The following is a 23727-nucleotide window of genomic DNA, read 5'->3' as shown; positions in this document are numbered from 1 at the left end:
CTTGTTCCTTTTTTATTGCTGAGACTATTCCATTTGATGGATGGCTTCAGCACACTTTATCAAGTTGATGAACATTTGGTTTGATTTCAGATTTTGGCAATTATGAATAAATTTGCCACAAACATTTGAATATGGCTCTTTGCATGGACATTTATTTTTACTTTATTTGGATACATACTGAGGAGTGGGATTAGTGAGTTGTATGAAAAGTACATATATAACTTTATAGATAACTATCAAATTACTTTCTGAAATGGTTGTACTATTTTGTATTTCTACCAGCAGTATATGAGGATCCTAGTTTTTTGCTCTATATCCTTACCAACAAACAGTCTTTTCAATTTTAGTGATTTCATTCATTTTGTAATCATATCTTTTTCCTGTGTTGAGTTATAAGAGAATTTTTCTTATTTTTTTCTTTAAGTTTTACATTTAGGTCTATGATTTTTTTTTTAAAGCTTTATTTTATTTATTTAACCCTTCCCCCCCATCATTGTTTGTGGTTACAGTCTGCTTTCTGTGTCTGCTCATCTTCTCTTTAGCAGACACCAGGAACCAAACCCAGGACCTCCCATGTGGAAGAGGGACACTCAATCACCTGCGCAACCGCAGCAACCTGGTTTGTTGTGTTTCTCATTGTCTTCCCTCTTTGTGTCTCTTTTGTTGTATCATCTTGTTGTGCAACTCACCACATCTGCCTGCTGTGCCAGCTTGCCTTCTCCAGGACGTACCGGGAACTGAACCCAGGACCTCCCATGTGGTAGGCAGAAGACCAATCGCTTGAGCCATATCTGCTTCCCTATGATTCATTTTCAGTGAAAAGTTTTTGTATAGTTCAAGGTAAAGGTAAAGTTTCATTTAATTTGCATTTGTATGCACAACTATGCCAAATTAGGACTATTTGTTGTAATAACTGCTCCATCTCTATAGCATGATATCACGCCTTTGTGAAAAATTAATCAAATGTGTGTGAGTGTATTTCTGGATACTCTATTCTAATCTATTGAGCTATGTGCCTATCCTTATGCAAATACCATAACGATTTACTATAGCCTTATAGCAAACTTTGAAATCAGGTTGTACTCTCCAACTTTAATCTTACTTTTCACTCTTGCTTTATCTCTTCTTGATTGTTTGCATTTTCTAATATGTATTAGGATCAGCTTCTCAATTTCTTTAAAAATTCTACTGTAATTTTGATTTGGATTGTGTTGAATCTCTAGACCAATTTGTGGAGAATTGACACCTTAGTGATACTGAATCTTTTGGTCTCTGGTATGGTATTGCTCTCTAATTAGATCTTTAATTTTCTCAGTAGTGTTTTATAATTTTAAAAGCACAATTATTTCACATTTTAAAAGTTTTGCCTTAAGTATTCTATGATCTTTCATACTATCATAAATAGTATATTTTTAAATTTCAGTGTCCAATTTTTGTTGCTATTATATAGAAATACAACTGATTTTTGTACATTGATCTTATAACCTGTGCTAAACTCACTTACTTTTTTTGTTAGCTTTTATGGTGGGTTCTTTGAGATTTTCTACATTGATGATTATGCCATATGTGAATAGAGGCTGTTTTATTTTATCCTTTAAAATTTATATGTGGGGAGCAGATATAGCTCAAGTGTTTGAGAGCCTACTTCCCATGTAGGAGGTCCTGGGTTCATTCCCTGGCATTTACTAAACAGCAAAACAAAACAAATGAAAAAAAACTAACTTTCATTGGGGAGTGAATGTAGCTCAGTGACTGAGCACCTGCTTCCCATGGAGGAGGCCCTGTGTTCAATCTCCAGTACCACCAAAAATATTTTTTTAATATGTATTTTATTTTCCTTTCTTTATGGCTCTGGCTAGAACTTCTGACACCATGTTGAATAGACGTAAAAGCAGCATTCTTGCATTGTTTCTGGTTGTAGGTATGATGTTAGCTGTATTTCATAGATCACCTTTATCAGGTGGGGAAAATTCCCTTTACTTTCTAGTTTGTTGAGAATTTTTGTCATAGAGAGATAAAGGATTTGGACAAATGTTTTTTCTGCATCTCCTGAGTTAACCATATGGCTTTGCTGTTTTTGCCCATTATATGGTGAATTTCATTCATTAATTATTGAATGTTGAACCAATCTTGGGACAAACTCCAATTTATCATGATATCTTATCCATTAGATATATTTTTGGGATCTGATTTGTAGTGTTATCTTTAAGAATTTTTATGTCTCCAATCATGAGGCATGAACATAGCATGTGGTTTTCTTTTTATAATGGGTGGTGCCATGGTCCTGCTTTATGCCAGCAGGCCCTTCTACAAACTGATGGCCCTGGCCTTGGTCCAAAGAACTTGCAGGACCCCCTAGCTGGTGACCAGCACAATGTCTCTGGCCACATGGCCCTGGTGAATGACCCAAGGAACAAAGGCTACATGGTACTGGGCCTAATCCTCTTGTGTGGGATCTGCTGCCATCATGCTGCTGTGGGCTTCTTCTGGTGCACGGGCCTGCACGAGACTGAACACCAGCTGCATCTTCAGCGGGCAGGTCTTTGGCTCCTGCTCCTACTCCTTTTACCAGGCTGGCACTGTGAGAGTGAGGACTGCTCCTGGGGTCGTGGTGGAGGGTGGGGAAGGGCAGACCATCGACATATCAGGCAGCTTAGGTGCCAGGAGCTGGTACGGCATCACTGGCTGTGAGCTGGGATTTTATGCTGGCAGCCAGATGCAGTCCACACCTCTGCTCTTCTCCCAGGTGCCAGGACTGGGCAGCCACTGGCCCTGTCTCTGCTCCACCCCACAGGCGTGAGCCCTCATTCACCCCCAGGATTCCCAGACCCTTGGTCTGTGGCTTCTTGCCCAGGGCCCCAGGAGCTGTGACTGCCTCCTCCCCTGGTTCCTTGCCTGCTCCTGTCACAGTTGCTTGGGTGGCCCCCAGGACGGGAGCATGACCCTGACCGCCTTTGCCCACAGCACCCTGGCGTGAGCTGCCCCCTCTGCATCTGCCTGAGCCAGCGACCTCTTCTGCACCTACCACTAAATAAACAGTGTCTGTGTCCTGTGGGGAAAAAATTGGCCTAACCAAATAATTTGGGAATATAATATTTCAAAATCTGTGTCTGTTAGTAAAGTACAGTTAGTGAAGTTTAGTGGGAAATTTTATATATGTAGAGAACCAGAGCACATAATTCTGAACAATGATAAAAAAGTCAACATCGGGGCTTCTACTTCTACCATGCTGATATTTAATGGCATTGCATTATGTAATATTTATCGAGGCACTCAGCCTGTTCCTTCATCTTTTTTAAAAAAATTTTCCCTACATCCTTGATCCTTGGTGGATGCTTGCTAAATGTTATTTAATGGAAACAATAGTAATAATTATAGTGACATAGCTACCATATTTTGAACCTTGTGCTATGCAGAAAGAGTTTTATAAAGAAAATCTCAGAAGATGAGATTACATTTAGACTCAATTATGTGGGTTTTAGTTTCCTAGGTGGCTTAAAGCAAATACCATGAAGAGGTTTGGCTTGAACGATGAGAATTTATTTGCTTATAGTTAGAACCCAGAAAAATGTCCAAATCAAGGTATCATCGAGGTGATGCTTTATTCCTGAAGATCAGCTGCCAGAGATCCTCAGCTCCTCTGCCACATGGCAATGCACGTCAAGGCATCTACTGAGCCCCCTTCTCTATAGGATTTTTTTATCAGCCTCTGCTTCTGTGGCTTTCTGTCTCTATATATTCATTCCATTTATAGAGGACTCCAGTAATAGGATTAAGTCCCATCCTGAATGAGGCGGGTCATACCTTAACTGAAGTAGCTTCATCAAAAGATCCCTACTTACAATGGGTTTGCATCCACACTTACCGATTAGATTTAAGAACATGTTTTTTGGGGTACATACAGCTTCAATTCACCACAATGTGGCAGTTTACTACATCATCATATTGACTTTAACGTAGTTAAAAAGTAAGAAAAAACAGTAGTATGGCTCTTGGAAGTCTAATATTGATAGATTCTTTTTAAATCTTCTACCAAAGTCCACCATTTTTCTCTATGGCTACTCAGTGAGAAGACAGCATAGAAGCAGTGGTTGCCCTTTTTGTTTTGTTGTTTGTTTTCTCAGCATTAATCTTGTTGAGGAGGGAAGAGTAGAAAATAAAAGCCTGAAGTCTTGTACACTTCCTACTTTATGATCTTGACAATGCAGTCTGTTGCAGTGGTACTTAAAGGGAGTTGTCCAAGAGTCAGCATCACCTGGGAGCTCTTTAGAAATGCAAATTCATGGTCCAGAGCTAAGACATCATGAATCAGTAGGCAGGGGATGAGTCTCTGTTTGGACAAACTCCTGGAGATGATGATGCTTACCTAAGTTTGGGAAGCACTGGCTGAGATACAATTGGCAGGGCATAAAAGGGTTGGAAACAGTAAGAGATAAATATGGTACAATAAGAAAAGGGCTGGTTCTCCTGTACTGATTTGAAATACACTGTGTTTTCAGTTTCATTCTGAATCATAGAAAAAGGCACAGGTTATTTGTAGCAGGTAGCATCCTCAAAGAAGTTTGCCTCTTCTTTTCTCCTCACATCTTTCATCTGTATAAAGTGACACTGAGGGGAATAAAGGCAGACTTAATGGAGAGAATGGAGACATTTGATTCAAAACAAGATGATCAGGAATATGGGTGCCCTGTCTATCCTGCACTTCTCCTAGCTGCCAGCACATTCAACTGTCAAATGCCTACTGAATTGTCAAAGACTTGCTAATGTTTAAATAAGCCTATTCTTTCCTTTCTAGATACTGTACATATGCTTTCCACTCACACTTGAATTAATAGGTCAGTAGAATTTACAAACATGTTAATAGTTCAAAACCCAATTTAGAAAGAAGATGAACTGTTCTAAATCCTCTAATGCCAGGTTCTTGATTTTACTCCCACTTCCTCCCCAAATCTTGGCTTAATATACCTTAAGCATTGTTTCATTACCCTATCTTATCTTTTAAAGAATAAGATGTTGGTTCCATTGTGCACACTGCATTATTATGCTCATCAGTTAAGCCAAAGGAGTTTAAAGATCAGAGCCCTCTAATTTAGAAAGATAATCTGAGAGCAAAAGAAATAGAGGATGATTAATTCATGCTGGTATTTGCAGTTCAAATTAGCTGAAAAGAGGGACAGATTACTTGTGACTCAGCTGATATTAGGATCTTTACTAGGTAAATGGATTTGAAATGATGTTAGAAAAAAACTAATTTTTTTTGAGTGAAGGATTATATGTTATTTTTCATAACTAAAAAATAGAATTTAAAATCCAATCCCATTTGTTTTAGACAGTGGGAATCAAGAATTCTTCTTCTTTACCCTTAATCTGATCATCATAATTAGTTTATGCAGTAGTCTGGCTGCTCAAAATAGAAAATGTATGTAATTGATTAACTTAATTATTTTTGTAGAAATTACTCTTATCATTATAAAAGAGATAAGGTGTTTGTGTGACTACTCAGTGTATTATATTGAGTTCTGTTACTGTATTAGAAAGTGGATTATCTGAGCAAAATATTCTTTAGTGAAATATGTATAACAAAGGGTTTTTTATATCCATGTGAAGCAGGCTAGTAAGAGAGGGAATCAATAGAGGGATCTGTAACCTGGCAGAGAGTCCATGGGGCCATCAGTTACCCCCGAGATGGCTGCTGGAAGACCCTCCCCAAGATTCTGCCATTCAGAACAAAGACTTCTTCTGGAAGCCAGGAGAAGCCCCCGATATTCCCCAAGGACTTTATACTTGGGGCCTCACGGGGGATTGATGGGTGAGGTAATCAATCAAAACAGCAGTTGGAACTCCCCTCCGCCCACCATTAGCAAAGGAGTGGAATAATTAATGGTTCAAAAAAGCAGGCCTGAGGCCTGAACGCACCCTCTCTCTTCTGTGGACCCCTGTTCCTGATCTCTGCACCACTCTTGCTGTTTTTCCTCTGCCATGTGGCCACACAAGTAAAACCTGGGCGTTTATAATCTAAAATGCGGACTTGTAGTCTGTAAATCAGCCTGCTCGACCACTTTTCAGTCTCTTCTTCTTTACCTGGGACCTGTGGTCTGTTATTTTCTCCCATTTCTTGTCCCTCCCTGCCTAGATAAATTAGTGGCCTAAGTCACCTGATGTGCTCTTGAAATTCACTTACGCAGCATAGTCAAGAACCTAGACAAAATCCGGTAACGTGTTTGGCAAGGCAGCCAGGAGCTTGTTGGTGAGTGAAAACTATGGCCTAGAGCCTGTTTAATGCCTCCCTTTGGTTTTCCATTTTAAACAGGCTTGCCTACGAGTCCCTACAGGATGTAATTCCAGTGGGAAGAGGCTAGGGCACGGGAATTTTCTGTGTCTCTGTCGTACACCCAGGCTTGTTAGATCTGACCCCATTCCGGAGGCCTGGGGCACAGGACAGGAACTCAATGCACTGCGGCTCTTTAAGCCCTTTTAGCAACCATTGGCTCTACCCTTGGGGCCAAGGGCCTTTGCCTTCTCCCGCCCTCTCCCCTAGGGGGTGCACAGCAGTGAGGGAGAGCCAGAGAGCCTGGGCTTCCTGGGTCGGTGCCTTTGCAAGCCCACCAGGTGGTGCACAGAGCCAAGATGGATGCTGTGTAAGGTCCCCTTCCCCAGGGCCGTCACAGGCCAGGATACCCTTGCATAATTAACCTTTTACCCACGTTTCTACCTTCCCTTTCTTGCTGCTATTTTTTTTACAGGTTTGTGTTAGAATGCTTTGGAACTTTGTTAAAAACTATGAAACTGAGAGAATGCCTTTGCTAGCAAGGAAACTATTGCCTCAGAATCCCAAGATCTGTTACCTAGAACAATTGATATCTAATCACTTAATGCCTTTTGATAGCTAGTTTAACTGGGAAACTATCAGACAGTAAAGTCATAAACAAAGACTGTGTCTAAGACTTCTGGAGAGAGAAGAGGAAGAAGCTTTCTGCCTCTTCTCCGAGGAGGGAGCAGTATTCGGCTTGGAGACCATCTGATCTATTTGATCTGTCCTCCAAGTCCAGGATGGCACTGGAAATGCCTGGCACCAGGGTCTCTGATTCCCAGGGTGGGAGGAACCAGAGAAGTAACCCTGAATGCCCTCCAAGACTTGAAGGTTTGGGCACTTTGATTCAGAGAGTAGCCAAACGTTTCCTGAGATTTAACTCAGGAACTTCCCTTTGGGTAACAGCGAGTCAGCCTTGGACCCTGGAATGTAGGGGTGCTGAGAATCAGAGCCGTAAACCGAATAGCCCCCATGCCTTGGGCCCATCCATTCAGAGGACAGCCAAACAGTCCCTGAGACAGATGTCTCAGGTGCTTTGATTTGAGGCAATTGCTCAGTCTTCCACCAATCTGGAATCAAATATCACCCAACCGAGGTCACCCACAAGAACATTTGTGGGCCAGGCAGGCTCTGAAAAAATTAAAATTCTCAGGACATGGGGAACAGAGCATCAACTCCAAATTATGTGGAGTGGTGAACATTTTAGTCAGACTAGGACTTTGGAATGCCAGGATGGTCGACTAAAAGGTGCTTCTTCATTCTTCCTGGAATAATGGGTGCAGCTTCTAGCATACCAGCAAACTCCACTAGGAGTGTCTTCTCAGGAGTCAGGAAATTCTGTTGTATTAGTTAGCCAAGCAGGTGGTGATGTAAAATATCAGAAATTGGTTGGTTTTTATGAAGGGTATTGATTTGAGGTAGGAGCTTACAGATACCATGCCATGAAACATAAGTTACTTCCCTCACAAAAAGTCTATTTGGAGCAAGATGGCTATCAACATCTGTGAGGGTTCAGGCTTCCTGGGTTTCTGGGGCTTGCTTTTCTCTGGGTTCAAGGTTCCTTTCTTCCTGGGGCTGGCTTCTCTTTCCTCTGTGTGCTGACTTCCCAGGGTTCCAGCTTAAGTCTTAAGCATCAAACTCCAACATCAAAACTCCAACATCAGAAACCTTCAGCTCTATTCTTTGCCATACCTTTTATGCCCTAAGCATAACTCAATCATGCCCAGGTATAGATCAGATTACAAACATAATCCAATATTTCTTTTTGGAATTCATCAATAATATCAAACTGCTCCAACTGCCTACTGTTGGTCTACATGGCCAGAGTATAGCCAAAAGCAGCCTTTACATAAGACCCTAAATTCCAGTTAAACCAGTGTAAGAAAAGAGAACAGATAGATCTGAGGTCCAGAAACCTCATGTTATGTCTCCTTAAAGAAATGAGGAAATATACCTCAAACTTCTCAGTTTAAACTCAGTTGTGCCTATAAAAGGTATGAATAAAGATCAAGATCCAAACCAGTTACCAAACATCTCCTGGAAAATAAGAAACCTCATGTGCCATCAATTAAGATTAAAGAGTTCCTAGAAATGCTAAAGGTATGAAATTCTCTCTTCTATTTCTATCTTTGTGTTGAAACTTTGTGTTCAACTTTGAAATCTGTGTTTAACTTTGTCAGTTTGCTTGTGCCTAGGAAATCAGATTTGAGGTTCACCTGTTACAAATTGAATAATGTTGAAAGGTAACCCAAAGATGAGTCTTTACAGGTCAATACTGTCATGCTAGTGGATTTAATGCATAAATCACAAGTGGAATTAATTCAATTGCTCAAAAAGCAGAGAAACTTCTCAAAGTTTTTACTAATAATTCTTGTGGTTTAGTTAATAAAGGTATTCAATTGACCTTAAAGTGAAAACTTACTAGAAACAGTAAATAAGAGTTAAGATCACTTATAGATGCCTTTATATTATAAAAAAGCAGAAGGATAATAACTGAATATAAAAGCCTAAACCTACTATTGCAAATGTAAATTCCAAATTGACCTTACCTTTACTTATGGTCACTTTAAGCCTAGCCTCACCCCTTGCCTTTGCTTATGGTTATTTCTTAACAGTTTCTGCCCTGTGGTTCAGGGAAAAACAAACTTGAGACTTCCCTGTCTCCTGACCTGCTGGTACTAGTGACCCTGCTTTCTCTCGTGGCTCCAAGTGTGGACTAAATTGCTGCCTAGTGGAATTCTCAGTCCTTGGGGTTGAATGTTCGCTCTTCCAGTCCAGCAGCCAATGGAGTCCTGTTATCTCTGAGGACTGAGAAGTGAAAGAGGCCTCCTGCCTTGATTGTCGGGGTTCCTAAAAGTGGCAATTCATGTGAGAAACCAGTTTCCCTGAGGCTTCAATAGCCATAGTGAATATACATAAAATTAGTTTTGCTCATCCCAGGTCTGCTAAAGTCAAAGTAAAAAAATAAAGTTCCGAAGCAAAGGAAAAATGGCAAAAGTGGTGCACAGAGGGCAAGAACAGGGGTCCACAGGAGAGAGAGAGCACGTTCAGGCCTCAGGCCTGCTTTTTTGAACCATTAATTATTCCACCCCTTTGCTAATGGTGGGGGAGGAGTTCCAGCTGTTTGCTGTTTTGATTGATTACCCCACCCATCAATCCCCCATGAGGCCCTAAGGATAAAGTCCTTGGGGAATATCAGGGGCTTCTCCTGGCTTCCAGAACAAGTCTTTGTTCTGAATGGCAGAATCTTGGGGAGGGTCTTCCAGCAGCCATCTTGGGGGTAATTGATGTCCACATGTACTCTCTGCCAGGTAACAGATCGCTCTATTGATTTCCTATCTTACTAGCCTCCTTCATTTCAAAGAGACTGACTACTTGTTCAATTTATAACTTCATACATCAAGATGATATCAAATTTACAAATGAAAATTCTAAGTTCATATCTAATAAAATTAAGTTAAAGAAATGTAAATCTGCCCTCTTTTAAATGCATAAAGTAAATTCCATTGGTTGCTAATTGTAATCTAAGGTAAATTAACCAGTCTATGAGGTTGTGGTCAATTATAAAGAGTTTATAAAAGCATTTTCTAAACTGAAGCATTTAAATGGCTAGTTCCAAAAAGCCATTATTAACTAGAAATCTAAATTGATATTAATGGCAAAAAGTAACTTCATAGCAGTGAAACCTGTCTGGAAGTCACTTCAATGTACATATTCAAGTGATGGTAATGAAAATTTACCTTGATTCCATTGGGATTCTTCAGTTTTTGTTTTTGAAAAAATGGAAGAAGCAGCTTTTCCTCTACTGCTAAAGTAAAATACCTGCTAATTAACATCTTCTTGCTAAAAGTGTAGAAGTAAGAAGCAAAGTACTAAATAGGTAATTTGCTATGTAACGCATTGCATTGGAAGTGTTTAAAAAGTGTTTAAAAACCGAGAGATAAACTTTAGCATTGTCCAACTATCTTGTACATTCAAACCAGACCTTCAATATACTGCAGGTTGCCTCTCCATTTGAGTTATTGGTTAGGTTGGTCACTGACCCCTAAAACAATAAAGGTGTCTACTACAACTCTGGTTGTGTTCCTGAAGTCAGTGGAGACTATGTTGCAATTTCAAACTCCTGCAGCAGCCAACAATGTCTCAATATAGCCAGATGTACAATAAATATCACCTGTTTCATAGTGCTGAAGGGTGCTATGCACCAGGCCACTGAAAGACTGGAGGCTACCTTCCTAGCTTCTCTCTAAGGACAATGGTGCTGCAGCTTGCTGACTATGTGATGAACATACCAAATGGAATAATAATCACCAGAGTATCATAAGTAGAACTTAAACACAATTGGATATATAGCCTGCTCCAATAGAGAGATAACATGTATGGTATTGCAAACCTGGAATTTGAATCTATTAATTGCAGTTCAAAGAGAAACTTATGCATTGGGTAGTACATTAACCAGTAGTAAGTACTATATCTATATATCCTATTCTAGATGTATGCCTGATGATTATGGTGATATCTTTTCTATTCTAGACCATAGGCAGAGAAATATTGAACATGTTAAAAGTCCTGGTAAACTTCATTTTCTGAGTAGTTAATGAATGTGCTTAACCTAGGCCTCCTTCCTAGTCCTTATTCCAGAACCTGTCCCACTCATACCCTGGGGAGGACTGACAGACCCACATGCCATCCTACCAGGGCTAAGTGTTTTCCTACCAGAAGGGAAATGGCAAATGAGGTGGGTAGGACCCATTTCAGCTTAGCCCCTTTGAGATTGTACACAGAAAATCTTTCCTCACCCAGGACCTGGAAACCTGCCAAGTTCTGATCAAAACTTGGCAAGAAAACAAGCCTCATTCTCAATAAAAGCCAAAATGTAAGAATCTTTACTTTGTAGTTCTGATCATTCCCACTGCTATTAAAGGTAAAGGAATTTCCAGCTTGGTGCACTGATCCTGAGTGAAGCCAGCTGCCCAAGAAAGTACCAGCTCACCGAAGCACTTGATGGGATGTACAAATGCCAGTCATTGGATGGCCTGAATTACCTCTTCAAGAGAAAAAGCTAAGTAGTGTCTGTGTCAAAGTTAGATGTTCCCACTAACTCTAGCCCAAATGCCAATTGCTAAAGGGAGGGCAAACCAGACATCCCTTTAAAAAATCTTGTCTGTTTTCATCTCCTTTAACTTAACTAAAAAGGGCAATGCTGCTTCTCATTCTACTGAAAGAAGAATATACTTTCTCATCAACTTTGGAAAAATGCAGCATGTATAGGCACCTGGCCTTTTTTACACTTGTGGTCTAGTATCCTCTTAGTGGGACCATATATTTTCAAAAATAATCAAGTCTATTTCTTCCGGAATCAACATCTCATTAGCCATATTAGGACTTCATCCAAATTTACCTAGGATGTCATATTTGTCTTCCTCTGACTGAGATAGAGCAGCCAGAGAGTTTTACACCTTGTCGGGTAGGGCCTACTGACCCTAAATAGCAGGAAGTAGCTACAGAAGAAAGATCATCTCCCTTCAGCACCACTTTAAGAATAAAGGTGTAAACTCTCTGAGAGTTAGTAAGATAGGGAATCAATAGAGCGATCTGTAACCTGGCAGAGAGTCCACGTGGACATCAATAACCCCCAAGATGGCTGCTGGAAGACCCTCCCCAAGATTCTGCCATTCAGAACAAAGACTTCTTCTGGAAGCCAGGAGAAGCCCCCGATATTCCCCAAGAACTTTATCCTTGGGGCCTCATGGGGGATTGATGGGTGGGGTAATCAATCAAAATGGCAAACAGCTGGAACTCCTCCCCCACCATTAGCAAATAATTAATGGTTCAAAAAAGCAGGCCTGAGGCCTGAACGCACTCTCTCCTGTGGACCCCTGTTCCTGCTCTCTGTGCGCCACTCTCGCTGTTTTTCCTCTGCCGTGTGGCCACACAAGTAAAACCTGGGCATTATAATCTATAATGGGGACTTGTAGTCTGTAAATCAGCCTGCTTGACCACTGTTCAGCCCCTTCCCCTCTACCTGAGACCCACGATCTGTTATCTTCTCCCATTTCTCATCCCTCCCTGCCTGGATAAATTAATGGCCTAACTCACCTGACATGCTCTTGAAATTTATTTCTGCAGCATAGTCAAGAACCTAGACAAAATTTGGTAACACATGGTTTATTAAATTGCAAACTATATGAATACTGCATTGTAAAATATACACTAAAAGTCCACAGGTATATAGAAAGTATCTGTTATTGTTAAAACCTATGGGGGTTGAGATTTTGCCCTCATTGTAAGTTAAAAAGTTAGTCTGCCACACAAGATCCCTGAGTCAGCGTTAAAGGACTTTATTATTCATGGCACAGGAAGCATGAGTTTCATGTTCCCAGTCCCACCTAGTCTCACGAGGGCTGTGTGGGGCAATCTGGGTAGTTGCTGTTCACACAGTGGTTTGTTGCAGCTGCTAAATCCTGAGCTTAACTTACAATGGAGTTGCTAGCAAAACTTCAACCTTTACCCTGGAAAGAGACCTTCTCTTTATTATCCTGATCAGGAAACAAATCTTTCCAGAGGAAGACACTATCTTTTTATCTCCCAAGGCTGTTTTTGGAAAGTCCATGGACATGCAGAAATGTCACAAAGAATTGTCTCCCAACATTATGTATTTATTACACGATGCATTTTATCTCTGAGGGATAAAAGAAGTGGGAAAATACAAATCACATACAGGTCGAGGGCTTGTCCTTGAGGAAAGGAAACATAGCATATTAGAAAGAGCTTATTTTGGGAATCACAAAGATGGAGGTCCCCCTCTTATCTCTGCTAATTACCACTTACTAGATGAGTGATTTTAGTCAAATTTTTTTGGTTTTATGAATCTTGGTTCTGTCATCTGTAAAATGGGCACAATCTTCTAGGATTTCTCCAAGGATGAAATGAAGTAAATATGCAGTGTGCTGTGGGCATACATTGGTTAATTCAAAGGAAGGATCGAGGTGTTAAAGAGAACTAGTATTCATAAAGAAGAATATAAGACCCTATGCTGATAATTTGTTTTTGAAGGGCAGACACTCTTGAGTCATTTTGATGCTACACTGATTTTTAGATAAGAATGAACTTACACATCTTTTCTAGTGAGACAGGGTTACTATGTATAATTATGTTCACTAAAAATAATATTATTAATATAAATTAATTTTTTTCATTCTTTTTTTCCAACAGTTGAATGAATGAAGTGTTCTCAAAACAATGGTTTGACCATATTTACAAATATCCTATAAATTATAGGAGAGGGCCTTGTGTAATGGAATGCCCCAGAGCATTTCATTTCCATGAGTTTCTTGAGAAATGGCAGAATCAGTTGACGAATTTTATCTTGGCAGAGCTAACCCAGGAAACAATTGCCTTCTTAGGACAGCCGACCATAGCTGATGATTGGCTACGTCCTAGAGAAGCCTGCTGTACAGGAGCATTATCATGATGACTCAGCTGCTACTTAAAATGGGAAAGAGAATTTGGCAGGAGGAAATAGGAAACTCGGTATTCCATCCTCATAAGGCCTATTGCATAAATTTGCCTACTCTTTATGAAGTCAATTGTTAGAGAAAACAGACTGCATGCCACTGACATTTCGAAGCACGTTTTCATAAGCAATCACAAGACATTACACTAAATTGCCACGTACTGTGCTATGTTATGGGCCACCACACCACAATGTTCTTTTTGAATAGCTTCTGTAATGAAGTTGTTGTTGTTTTAAGTAAATGACACTTCAAACATTTGTTCAAAGCTTTAAATAGCAAGGCCAGCATTTTAATATCTAGAGTTAACAGGTTGATCATTTAAGAATAATACAAAGTTGATTTGCAAAAAACAATAAATAAATAGACGATTTAACTGCTAGATTAGAAAAGTGGGTCACTGAAAAATGAGAAATTACTTTTAACCTGTCTACATAGTATATTTAAAATGGTATTCTTTCAACAGCAGAGTTGGGTCTTCCTTTTTTATATAATCTGCAATCTATATTTTAATTGGTATTATTATACCATTTACCTCTAATGAGATTACTGATATGTTTGTATTAAAATTGACCATCTTGCTTTCTGTTTTTTTATTTATGCCATTTGTTTTTTCTTTTCTTTCAAAATTTCTTTCTTTGGGTTGAGTGAGTTTTCTTATTTGACCTATTATTTATGCCTCTTTAAAAAATTTTTAGTTCTAAGTCATATAATACACATTTTTGAATAATAGAGACTACCTTCAAATATTATATAATTTTACATGTAGTATAAAGGTCTTAACAATAGTATATGTCCAATTTCTCTGCACTTTTGTTGTCAGATTTTTTTCTTTATGCTATGAATAGAGATGCATGAATACTATTTTTATTTAGAAATTTATGTTTTAGAGATATTAGTATCAAGAAAACAAGTTTTAAATTTTATCTTCATTTATTCTCTTTTATTCTTTGTGTCTACTATCATCTTCCTTCTGCCTGAAGAACATCTTAATAATTCAAGTTTCCTAAAAATTAATAGTTTCAGTGTTTATGCTTGTGAGAAAATCTTCATTTCTCCTTCAGTTTTTGAAAGGCATTTTTTTCTATCTATAGAATTTTGGGTTGTTACTTTTTTTCATTTAGCTTTTTAAGGTTGTAACTCCATTTTTTTCTAGCTTTTCTGTTTCCAGTGAGAAGTATGCTGTAAGTATTTGTTCCTTTGTATGTAATGTGTCCTTTTCTGTTTTCAAAATTTCTTCTTTGACATTTGAGCAGCTGAATGATATCATTAAGAGTGTGTGCATATACATGCACAAACATATGTGTTTGTGTGGGTATTTATCCTGTTTGATGTTCTTTAAGATTCTTGAATATTTTGTTCATTGTACATCAAAAATTTTGGAAAATGCTAGTCCATCTTATTTTTAAAATATTTCTTTTGTCTTGTTCTCTCCGTCATCTTCTGTGATTGCAATAAAATGCACACTAGATGGTTTGATATTGTCCCAAAGCTCTTGTATGTTATTTTTGTTTTTTCTTAAACAATTCAATTTTATTGGTGCATATTAATAAAGCATACAGTTTATCCAAAGTGTACAATAAGTGGTATTTGGCATAATCACATAGTTGTGCATTCATCACTTCAATCATTCTTAAAGCATTTTCATTATTTCAATATTAATAACAATAATAAACTGACAAACAAATAAGAAATTTCCTTACCTCTCAACCTCTGTTTCCCCTGCAGTAAATAGCTGCTATTTCTGGCTGTTCTTACACATTATTTATTTGTTTATTAAGCAGTTTTGAGATACATTGACATATCATATGATCTATCCAAAGTGCATAGTCATTGGCTTTTAGTATAATCACAATGTTGAATATTCATCATCTCAAAAATTTTAGAACAATTTCCTTACTCCCAAAATTAAGATTGTGCACTCCTTAACATTCTTTCTATGCCATTTTATTTTTTGTTTTGTTTTTCCTTATTTTTTCACTTGTGTTTCAGTGTGGATAATTTCTATTTACCTATTTTCAAAATCACTGATTCATTCCCTAGTTGTTTTTTTTTAGACTTTCCTACACCACTTTTCTTTTTAAGCACAAATAGGTATTTCTCTTTCTGTAATGGAAAATGATTCAGATAATGCTGAACATGAATCATTGACTAATACAAGGGATTTAAATATAAAACAAAATTATTTTTTTAAAAAGGAAAAGAATCAAATTTATCTGCAAAAGGGACCAGGAATCTGTAAGCTGATTCCAAAATGAAATGAGTAGAAAATATATGGTGAAACTACAACATTCCACCCCTGTTTTGGAGAAGGCTATTATACAACATTCAGTCAGCTAAAGATGGGTAGGTAGAAAGGAGTCTCTATATAGATTTTAAGACAGTTTTGCTTTGGCAGAATCATCCACATTTTTCCAAAACTGCACAGGTAATCCTGTGGCTTTCTTCTTTTTCCACATTTCCAACAAGGCTACATGAAGTTCAACTCTTGATGAGCGGCTTACGACAGCAGTTCCTTAGGAGCCAACATGACAGGTGGTCAGATTTCCCTGTGAGAAACAAAGCCGGCCACCTACAGGAAAATATCAAAATGGGCAAGTCCTTCTTTCCTCTTCTTTCTGATTGTTGTACAATGTGTCTCTGTTCAAGATTATTATCCCCATCATACTTGTTCCTTTACAAGTCTAAACCCTTGAAGTGATATGAAGGAGAACAACACCAAGAAAATAAAATAAAATTCTGAAATGAAAATAATCATGGTACTGGAATGTATACAGAAAACCTCTAGAGATTGCTATGGTACAATTTAGTGTACTGCTAAGGCCCATAGATAAAATCAGCAGCTTGAATGAGTTCATTTTTGTCCCCTCAGATGGCTAAAGGGCACCAAATAAATATTGGGCAAGAGGAATTTGCTGAGAGAGTTAGAAATTTTAAAAATTAACCAATTTTTGTCTTTGCGTAATTCAATGACAGTAGGAAGTGCTGAAGAAGAAAAGGAACAACTTTCATACTAAAAAAGAATTCCTCTAATTATGTCACCTCTTATAGAGAATGCAGGGAATCCAAGAAATAGAAAACTAGCTTCAGGGAACCCCTGAGGCACTTTAAAGCCTTAATATTTTAAAAAATTACAATAATAATAAATTAGCTATTGCTCTTCAGAGACTTTCAGAGCAGCAGAAGCATCAAAATCAGAGTTTGTCCAGATTACCAGCTTCATAAGATGCTTAGCCCTCTCTAAAGCTCATTTGAATCTCTAAATACTTTTAAAAAGATATGCAGTTTAACACAGATTAAGTAGATTTTTTGTTTAGTGGTAGCATTTGGTCCTTAATGGTAGCAGCTGTCTTCATCTTTTCAAACTCAGGTAATATTAAGTGTATTAACACAATAGAGAAAAGAAATAATTCAACAAAGGGGGGACATAGGCCAGAAATGACCAACATCTCAAGGAGTCACTAAGCTCTCGTTCAACCTTTCATTTGGATACCCCTCTCAGTCTCTTTTGTGGAAAGAAAGGTAAAACAGAACTTCATCTCAAAGATGCTAAACAATGGCATCAAATGGATAAACATGGTTATCAAGGTCTTTTAAAAAGTTGACACCATAGAATACAGGACACATTCAGATAATTCAGAGGTATACTTCTGATTTGGGGCAAATTCTAGACTAAAGAAATTATCATCTTGGGTAAATGTTATAATAGATGAAACTAAGTCCAGTTTTTTGGTGTGTTCTTTTTTTTTTTTTTTAAGTGTTCCCTACCACCTTCAACCATCGATCATTTTTGGATAGCTCAAGCAGAAGGTCATCTTCACCCTTCCCAGGATCCAGGTTGATCTCAGCTTCTAATGTGCCTCCAGAAATTTCCCATATTAGTTTCTCAAAATCATCCTCCACAGAGAGTGGGGCTTTACTGTTGAGGCAGAGAAGAGTTGAAGAGTTTTTGTGGCTGTTTGGGAAGCGGAAGGGCCACATACTACTGGCAATGAGGGATTTGGAAAGGACTGGATTGGAGGTGTAAGACTGTCCCTAGGTTTATCTCTCTCAGGCATAGTGATTGATTTGTCCTCAGAGAAGAGTGGGACAAGAGCCACAGCTACTTTTTTCTTTTTTAAGATTTATTTTTTATTTATTTCTCTCCCCTTTCCCCGTCCCCAGTTGTCTGCTCTCTGTGTCCCTTCACTGTTTATTCTTTTGTGACTGCTTCTATACTTATCAGCGGCACCAGGAATCTGTGTTTCTTTTTGTTGCGTCATCTTGCTGTGTCAGCTCTCTGTGTGTGCGGTGCCATTCCTGGGCAGGCTGCACTTTTTTTCGTGCTGGGCGGCTCTCCTTACAGGTGCACTCCTTGCACGTGGGGCTCCCCTACGTGGGGGACACTCCTGCGTGGCACAGCACTCCTTGTGTGCATCAGCACTGCGCATGGGCCAACCCACACGGGTCAAGGAGGCCTGGGGTGTGAACCGCGGCCCTCCCATGTGGTAGGCGGATGCCCTAACCACTGGGCTAAGTCCACTTCCCCACAGCTACTTTCATTGGCTGGGCTTTCCTGAGGGACACTGCTGGAACTGAGTGGCTTCACAACTGCAATGACGGCAGGGTGAACCTCTGCTGCTTTGCTTTTGGGGGGCAATTTGGAGGATGAAACAACTTTAACCACAGATGGCTTCACATTCACCGTGGGTTTCACTTTCTCCCTTTTCCAAGGGCTGAGCTGTACATTTCACATTCAATATTGCATCCCCAATCCCTGAGGTTTCTGCCTTCACCTTCTGGGATTACTTTGTTGTTTTGTCAGGTGCCGAGTGATGCCTTGGCACAGGTTTCTCCACCACATCAGTATTGCAAGGGGCTACATCTCCCTGAAGGGATGTCAAAACTGATTTTTCCTTCTGTGGAGCTCCCCTCTCCTGCATGCACTTCTCTTTCATGGTCTCACATCTCTTGACTTGAGTTTTAGTGATGTCAACTGCGGTGTTCTCATCTGAAGTCTCTTTAGCCTCCGTTGAAGTAACACTGCTCTGAGAAGCAACTTTACTTCCCTCTTGACGTTTCTTCTCTTCTTTTTTACCTGTTCTTTTGGTGATGCTGAGTGACTGCCTTGTCCCTGGGGTGGCCTTGAGTTGAAGCTGAGAGCCAGTACTGCTCTCAGAGTTCTGCTGCACCCTGAGTGCTTTCTCCAATTTAATTTCCTCCAGCGTTTTGATATGCAACTCTTGCAAAGGCTTTCTTTTACTTGCAGACTCCTCTGATTGTCCTTTGTTAACAACTATGGGTGGCAAAACCACTTTTTTTTTTTAAGATTTATTTTTTTAAATTTATTTCTCTTCCCTTCCTCCCATCCCCACCCCCGTCTGCTCTGTGTCCATTCACTGCATGTGTTCTTCTGTGTTCGCTTGCATTCTTGTTAGGCAGCACTGGGAATCTGTGTCTCTTTTTGTTGCATCATCTTCCTGCATCAGCTCTCTGTGTATGTGGCGCTACTCTGGGCAGGCTGCTTTTTTCATGCGGGGCAGCTCTCCTTACGGGGCTCACTCCTTGCTCTTGCGGCTCCCCTACATGGGGGACACCCCTGCATGGCATGGCACTCCTTGCGTGCATCAGCACTGCACATGGGCCAGCTCACAACATGGGCCAGGAGGCCCTGAGTTTGTACCTTGGACCTCCAATGTAGTATGCAGATGCTCTATCAGTTGAGCCAAATCTGCTTCCCAATACCACTGCTTAAGAAGTTTGGGAGTTGGTTGCAAGGTCAGTGTTCTGGTTTCATCACCTTCCTCAGAAAATTGATTATCATCATCTTCATGATCATCTGCAGCATTGATTACAACTGGTGGATGTGTAGGGCTTGGAACATTTTCTGAACTTCTGTATCTCTGCAGCTGCAAGGAGGAATTAGACTGGACAGAAAATTTGTTCTGTTTAACTGAGAGCTGCTGCTAGCCTTTACTTTCTCTTCTGGTGACTCAAGCACAGTGGGCAACACAGTTTTGCTTGGAGGTAGGTAAAGGCCATCAAAAATCCACACAGTTCAGGCAGAACAGTCCATTCAACAAATGGTGCTGAAAGAAATGGATATTCATAGCTAAAAGAAGGAAAGAGGACCCTATCTCATATCTTATCTAAAAATTAACTCAAAATGGATTTAAAAAAACAACAATGTAAAAGCAAGAACCATAAAGCTTCTAGAAGAAATTGTAGGAAAATATATTCAAGCCATGGTAGTAGGTGGTGGATTCTTAAAGGAGATAAGAGGAGAACTGAGATGAACTACTGATGTTTAATGTATGTAGACATTTTAATTAGCTTTAATGTAAAAGTGTGGAAACGTATAGAGTGGATGGTAACAAATAGAGAGTAACAGCTAGTTTATAAATGGGAATGTGACTAAAAATGGTAGTCTAGGGATATAAATGCCAATGGACAGAATGCTAGAGAATAATCTAGGAACTGAATAGCACAGTAAACCAAGAGGTGGATGAGAATTGTAGTTGATGGTACAGATGCAAGAGTATCCTTTATGAGCTAGAGCAAATGTACATCACTACTGCAGGGTGGTGGGAATGTGGAGAAGCAGGGAAAAATACAACTGGAGTGACTTATGGACTGTGTTTAGCAGTAATAATGTAATATACTTGCATCTATGCCAAAGATGTACTGTGTTGATAATGGAGCACTATGGAGAATTTGTGCCAAATGTATACTATGGATGTGGTAACAGTCAGATGATATTATTTTATCTGTAACAAATGTTCCACCGTAGTGTGGTGTGTTGATAGATGGATGTTGTTTGGGAATTCTGCACATGTGCAGGATTGTTTTATAAGTTTACAACTTCTGTCATAAAAAATACATTTAAAAAATAATAATAGGGTGGGTTGGAAGAAAAATATACCAAATGTAAGATAAGGACTATAATTAGTAGTAAGATTTTGACAGTATTCTTTCATAATCTGTAAAAAAATGTCTCACAACAATGCAAGGTGTTGATGGAGGGTTGATGTATGGGACCCCTGTATGATGTTATGCATGTTTTTTACTACACTACAACTTTTACTACACACTTATTGTTTATGTATGTTCATATATAAATGATATAAAAATAATAGGGTAGGTTGGGGGAAAATACTTTGGTTAGTAGTAATATTTTGACAATGTTCTTTAGTCATTAGTTTAAAATGTTTACCAACAATGCAAGATATTGGTGGTAGGAAGAGTTATGAGAGTCCTGTATGATGCTATGTATGTTTGTTCTGTAAGTTCACAACTATTACTATACATTTACTATTTATGTATGCTTACGTGTGAGTAATATACTTCAATAAATTAAAATAAAAAAGAAAAGAAAAGGCCATCAACATAATATCCTCTGTTGTAATGGAAAACACTATTTAGCTTTTGACATCCCACTGGCTGCTTTTCCTAATAACAAGGAATCTCACTGCATTTATCAAACTCCATGTCCCGAAATCTGCACACATATTGAAAACAGTGCTCTTCTTGCCATAACGCGCAAGCAATTTAATTTCCTAGAGCAGCTTCACGGTGACTGAATGAGCAGCTGTCTCCTTTGGTACATATAGAATAGGAAAAAAAAGAAAAAGCAATCTTCTCCTTGATTAGGCATGCTGAGTAGACCCTTAGATTAGAAGTAGCTTCTTGAACACAAACCACTCCCTCCTCAAGATGAGGATCAGGTCCAAGTCCTCTTGAAATGGTTTTAATCTTCCAAAAGACAACTCAATCACAGAAATCGTCTTTAAAATGTAATCATTAGCTGGTTGATCCCAAAAGAAAGGTCTGTGTCTTCAATGAATTCCAATCTATTACTCCTGTAGGTCCAACCAACACTCAATCCATGAAACAATAATAATGAGACAGAAAGAATTTTCCTCCCCACAATGCCAAGGAAATCTCTCAGTCACAAGTCAAACACAGGATGTGTTTTTTTTTTTTTTCAGCTTTTTTTTTTTATTGATTTTGTAATAATATTACATTAAAAATATATATGTGAGGTCCCATTCAACCCCACCCCCCCACCCCACCTCTCCCCCCTCCCAAGCAACACTCGTTCCCATCATCATGACACATCCATTGGATTTGGTAAGTACATCTTTGGTCACCTCTGCACCTCATAGTCAATGGTCCACATCATGGCCCATACTCTCCTCCATTCCATCCAGTGGGCCCTGTGAGGATTTACAATGTCCGGTGATTGCCTCTGAAGCACCATCCAGTGCAGCTCCATGTCCCAAAGACGCCTCCGTTTTTTTTAAACATCTCCCAACTACTGGGAGGTTAAGTCTATTTGAATAACCTTTGTCAGACTGGAGACAGCTAAAGTTAATCTCCTCAAAAACAAAAACAAAAACAAACAAAAAATGAGTTCATTTAGATGAATTTGAGATTCAAGGAGTTACTAAAAAAAGTTTTTTAAAAAAGACCCATCTTCCATAGCCAAACAATATAATTTAAAAAGAAAAACAAAAACAAAAAATTAAAAAAAACACCAAAATTCAGTAAGATCCAATTTCTGGTCTTCATGATTTCTTCACACTTAATACTGGTCAATTTCCCAGGATTTTTTTTGGGCAGGGAATATCCCCAAATTGAACCCACAACACTATTCCTGATTCCCCCTTGCTGCCAGTCTTTCTTCTTTCTTATCCACTGCTGCCCTCCCCAGTTGTTTTGAGTCTAGAAATTTGTCTATCATAGACATTCTTCATTTCTCTTACTGATTTTTATTTTTCTAGCTTTTCCTCTCAATTCATTCTTACGGTTTCCATCTCTCTGATCAAATTACTCTTATTGTGCATGTTTTCCAATTTTCCATTACATTTTTTAAAAAGGTAATTCATAGTTATTTTAAATTCCAACATAGTCAGGTATATTTCAAATATCTGTGTCCTATGTAAGTTGCTTCTGTGTATTTTCACATGGCAACTTTTTTTTCCTCTTGCTTTTCATGTCTCATTATTTTTGTTTTCAGAAGCTTTATGCTTTGCACATGGCAGTAGAAATGAGGTGAATAGTTTTCCTGTCTTTGCTTCTGCTAAGTCTTTGGTGAGGTGTTTAAGCTAATCTTGTTTAGAGCTGAGTTGGGTTGAGTTTTGTTGTTCCTACAGATACCCTGAGGAACTATAGGTTTCAAATTCCTTCAGGGATATCTTGTTGTTTAGGTTGGGGGCTCCTTTGCTGGAGGGTTTTCTCACTATCTGCTCCACTCTCAACTTTGAGTTTTCCCTTAAAGCTTTGCCACAGAGATGTTTTTCTCCATCCTTTTGTCTCTCTTCTGTCTCCCTTCCAGCAATATTCCACTGTTGGTTGGTATTCAATACTTGTTTTCCTGATGGTGGTGAGAAATACTCTGTTCTTTGATGAAGCTTCAGTTTGGGCAGGTCTGGTGCCCCTCTGTCTCTGGAGTTTAGCTTCTTTTTGTTCCTAATTCTCCTCTAATTATTATCCTAAGCCCCAAATTATTTTTCAGTGGTAGAAGGTTCTTCTGCTATTTTCTTCCTCTGGTAGAATGTATTTACACTAATGCCCTAAGGGCAACAGTATTGGTTACCTCTCCCCTCCAGAAACCTTGTGTTCCTTACGGGAGGCAGGGGTCACAGGGAAAACAGGGATGAAGGCTCTGGGCAGGACTTCCTTCCTCTCCTCCTCCAGGCTTGCACTATTAGACAGGCCCTCTTTGGACTCCTCCTTTTTTTGGGGGCGGGGAGCTTCATGGAGAGCAGCCTGTAAGTATTGGAGAACAATTCCTGCCCCCAGGGACTCCATATTTTCCAGCCCACACTTGACCTCTATCAATTTAAAATTGTACCTGAATACTTTTGTCTGACAGATCTACCCCTGGTAAGAAAGGGTTTATGTTCTGTCTCTCCCTTTAGG

General features: G+C 39.1%; 1 pseudogene; it reads right to left on the bottom strand.

Moving 5' to 3' along the window:
- Positions 1–2653: 2653 nt before the first annotated feature.
- On the bottom strand, positions 2654–21457 carry LOC101443585 (zinc finger CCCH domain-containing protein 11A-like; annotated as a pseudogene).
- Between the last annotated feature and the right edge of the window lie 2270 nt (positions 21458–23727).

The sequence above is a fragment of the Dasypus novemcinctus genome, chromosome 7, assembly GCF_030445035.2.
Source record: "Dasypus novemcinctus isolate mDasNov1 chromosome 7, mDasNov1.1.hap2, whole genome shotgun sequence".
NCBI classification, from domain to species: domain Eukaryota; kingdom Metazoa; phylum Chordata; class Mammalia; order Cingulata; family Dasypodidae; genus Dasypus; species Dasypus novemcinctus.
The sequence above is the reverse complement of the archived record's forward strand: the minus strand, read 5'-3'. Positions and strand labels throughout refer to the sequence as shown.